This window comes from Colobus angolensis, unplaced genomic scaffold, assembly GCF_000951035.1.
Source record: "Colobus angolensis palliatus isolate OR3802 unplaced genomic scaffold, Cang.pa_1.0 Scaffold39, whole genome shotgun sequence".
NCBI lineage: Eukaryota > Metazoa > Chordata > Mammalia > Primates > Cercopithecidae > Colobus > Colobus angolensis.
The window spans coordinates 1,629,563-1,633,555 of record NW_012117265.1 but is presented as its reverse complement, the minus strand read 5'-3'; the positions used below and the strand labels follow the sequence as shown (position 1 = coordinate 1,633,555).

At 51.1% G+C, this 3,993-nt stretch overlaps 1 protein-coding gene and 1 pseudogene across 5 annotated transcripts in view; one reads left to right on the top strand and one right to left on the bottom strand.

The window, feature by feature from the left end:
- Nucleotides 1-3,180, top strand: part of LOC105520936 — a 39,628-nt pseudogene extending 36,448 nt beyond the window's left edge.
- Nucleotides 1-3,247, bottom strand: part of ECSIT (ECSIT signalling integrator) — a 35,454-nt gene extending 32,207 nt beyond the window's left edge. For 2 of the 5 annotated variants that reach the window (XM_011954787.1, XM_011954790.1), the window contains exon 1: nucleotides 3,136-3,247. The gene's annotated coding sequence lies outside the window, so the exon portion shown is untranslated. Of the gene's footprint in view, nucleotides 1-2,796; nucleotides 2,899-3,135 lie in introns of those variants that run through there. The other 3 variants (XM_011954789.1, XM_011954788.1, XM_011954791.1) reach the window with 2 other exon arrangements.
- Between the last annotated feature and the right edge of the window lie 746 nt (nucleotides 3,248-3,993).

Below are 3,993 nucleotides of genomic sequence, written 5' to 3'. Positions count from 1 at the left end.
TAGAGATGGGATTTCACCATGTTGGCCAGGCTGGTCTCGAACTCTTTACCTCATGATCCACCCACCCTGGCCTCCCAAAGTGCTGGGATTACAGTTTTGAGAGCAACTGTGCCAGGCCCAAATCTGCATTTTAACGAGTCCCTGGTATTTCCTATGAGCATTAAAGTTTGAGAAGTGGCATCTGTGTGCTGATGGTTCCCCAATGTTCACCTCAATCCCTGGGCCCCAGCCTTTATACCTAACTGCTACTTTGCCATTTCAAACATAATTTGCTCCAAACTGATATCCTTGCTTAAACTCTCTACCCTAGCCAATCTCACCACTACTACTTGTCATTCAGGCTACAAACCTAAGAGTCATTTCTGAGTCCACAATGTCCCTCACTCTTCCATTCAATCCATCAACTAGTCTGGGTGACTACTTCCAAATCCATCCCAAATGCACCTCTTTCTGTCTGAAGCCACCATCTCAATCTATGACTTGGATACCTATCAAGCCTCCCACATCTGCTCTACCCGCCTCCAGTCAGTTCTCCCTACTATGGCCAGAGGGAGCTTTTTTTTTGCGGGGGAGACAAGAGTCTCATTCTGTTGACCAGGCTGGAGTGCAGTGGCATGATCTCAGCTCAGTGCAACCTCCGCCTCCCCAGTTCAAGTTGATTCTCATGCCTAGGCCTCTTGAGTAGCTGAGACTACAGGTGTGTACTACCACACCCAGCTAATTTTTTGTATTTTAGTAGAGATGGTGTTTCATCATGTTGCCCAGGGTGGTCTTGAACTCCTGACCTCAAGCAATCTACCCATCTTGGCCTCCCAAAGTATTAGGATTACAGGCATGAGCCACTGTACCCAGCCAGAGGGAGCTTTTAAACTAAACTTAGGTCAAGTGTGGTGGCTCACGCCTGTAATCCCAGCACTTTGGGAGGCCGAGTCGGGTGGATCACGAGGTCAGGAGTTCAAGACCAGCTTGGCTGAGATGGTGAAACCCCATCTCTACTAAAAATACAAAAATTAGCCAGATGTGGTGGTAGGCGCCTGTAATCCCAGTTGCTCCGGAGGCTGAGGCAGGAGAATCCCTTGAACCTGGAAGGTGGAGGTTGCAATGAGCCGAGATTATGCCATTGCACTCCAGCCTGGGTGACAGAGCGAGACTCCATCTCTAAATAAATAAACAAACAAACTAACGAAAATTAGTGATTTCTGCCTAAAATCGCTAACGGTACATCACACTTAAAACACAGCGAGACCCCATCTCCATAAAAAAATTAAAAATTATCCAGGCGTGGTGGCGAATGCCTGTCATCTCAGGTACTCAGGAGACTGAGGCTGGAGGATCCTTTAAGGTCAGTAGTTAGAGGCTGCAGTGAACCATGATTGCACTTGTGAATAGCAACTGCACTCTAGCCTGGGCAACATACTGAGATCCTGTTTCTAAAAATAAATAGGCAGGGAGCAGTGGCTCATGCCTATAATCCTAGTGCTTTGGAAGGCCAAGTAGGGAGGATCACTGCAGCCCAGGAGTTCAAGACCAGCCTGGACAACATAGCAGGACACGATCTCTACAAAAATTGTTTTAAAAAATTAGCTGGAGGCCGGGCGCGGTGGCTCAAGCCTGTAATCCCAGCACTTTGGGAGGCCGAGACGGGCGGATCACGAGGTCAGGAGATCGAGACCATCCTGGCTAACACGGTGAAACCCCGTCTCTACTAAAAAATACAAAAAGCTAGCCGGGCGAGGTGGCGGGCGTCTGTAGTCCCAGCTACTCGGGAGGCTGAGGCAGGAGAATGGCGTAAACCTGGGAGGCGGAGCTTGCAGTGAGCTGAGATCCGGCCACTGCACTCCAGCCTGGGCCACAGAGCGAGACTCCGTCTCAAAAAAAAAAAAAAAAAAAAATTAGCTGGACCTGGTGGTGTACACCTGTAGTCCCAGCTACTGGGAAAGCTGAGGCAGGAGAATCACTTGAGCCATGCAGTTTGAGGCTGCAGTGAGCTATGATCGCACCACTGCACTCCAGGCTTGGCGAACAAGTGAAATCCTGTCTCTAAAAAATAAAAATAAATAAATAAAATGAGACAGGGTCTACCCCTCTCAACTCAACTCCTACCACTGGTAGCTTCAGCTACACTGTTTCTGAAATAAACTAAGTTTAACCCATCTCAGAACCTTTGTACTGGCTTTTCTCTCTGTCTAGAGCTTTCTTCCTCCAGATCTGCCCACAGCTGTCTCTGGTCATTTCAATGAAAGGTCTTCTTTGACCACCTCCCATTCCCCATATTTTTCTAAAAGCCCTCATCAACCTATTAATTTTTGTTTGTTTGTTTCTGAGACAGGGTCCTGCTCTGTCCCCCAGGCTGGAGTGCAGTGGCACAATCACGGCTCACTACAGCCTTGACCTCCTGGGCTCAAGCAATCCTCCCACCTCAGCTTTCCGAGTAGCTAGGACTACAGGCGTGCACCACAATGCCCGCATAATTTTTTGTAGAGAACAGAGCTCTGCTATGTTGCCAAGGCTGGTCTCGAACTCCTGGGCTCAAGCGAAATTCCCTACACCATTAACGCATTTTTAGTAACTTATCAGTATCTGAAATCACCTGTTTCGTTTATTTGTGATTTGTTCAAAGTCTGGTTCCCCCAGGAGATGAGGGATTTTTATCTATCTTTCTCACTGCTGTGTCTCCAGCACCAGGACAGTGCCTGGTATACAGGAGATGCCTAACAAGTATCAACCGAACGGAAACAAGCGCTCAATTTCAACAAAATACCTATAAATCTGACCCCCGAGGTACACTGTACGTACAGCAGCTCTGAAACCGGCTGCCAGGATTCTGGGTCTCTTGGGGGAAACAGGCAGACGTAGATTCCAATTCCTGCCCGGTTGCCGACTTGTGGCGTGACCTCTGGCGAGGACTTTAATCTAGGTCAGTTGTTTCATCTGCAAAACCGGAGACTGGGGGCGTGAGGCGGCTGGCACAAGAGGGGCGGCTTTTCCCAGCGCGTCCCCGCTCCCACTACGAAAGGTCACGGCGCCCTGGCCCTGCAGCTGGGTCCCTCCAGGGCTGCCCTCTCGCGCTGCTGGGTCCTGAAGGGTCCGCTTAGAGCCCAGCAGTTCGCGCTCGCCTACCCGCGCGCGACCTACCTGCTCACGCGGCCAGCCGCGGACTCCAGACCAGCTGTGTCTTGATGCTGGGCGCCGCCATATTGGCCCAGAGAGCGTCCGGGTCAGGGAGCGCCAGGGACGCAGCTAATCAAGAAAGCCGGTGTAATAGGTCCCGCCCACAACGCGAGGTGCGCCAATAGGAAGGCGGAAGGGCCTTGGACCCGCCTCATAACGAGGTAGGCCCCGCTTCTAATGAGTCAAGTCTCGCTCCAGACCTGGGAACCTCGAAATGGCCCGGGAGGCTGGACTTGGGAGTCTGTGAATCCAGCCGCAGGCCCCCGGGGCTGAAATGAGAAAATGAATTAAAAAAAAAAAAAAAAAGTGAAAGGAGGCCGGCACGGTGGCTCATGCCGGTAATCCCAGCCCTTTGGGAGGCCAGGAATTCGAGACCAGCCTGGGCAACATAGCGAGACCCCCTTCTCTACAAAAAAGTTAAAAATTAACTGGGCGTGATGGCGCGTGCTCGTAGTCCCAGTATTCGGGAGGCTGAAACGGGAGGATCACTTGAGCCCTGGAGGTCGAGGCTACAGTGAGCCATGATTGCACCACTGCACTCCAGCCTAGGCAACAGAGTGAGACCCTGTTTCTAAAAATAGTAATAATAAATAAATAGGGCTGGGCGCAGTGGCTCACGCCTGTAATCCCAGCACTTTGGGAGGCCGAGGAGGGCGGATCACCTGAGGTCAGGAGTTCGAGACCAGCCTGGTGAACATGGTGAAAGCCTGTCTCTACTGAAAATACAAAGTTAGCAGGGCATGGTGGTGGGCTCCTGTAATCCCAGCTACTCAGGAGGCTGAGGCAGGAGAATCGCTTGAACCCGGGAGATGGAGGTTGCAA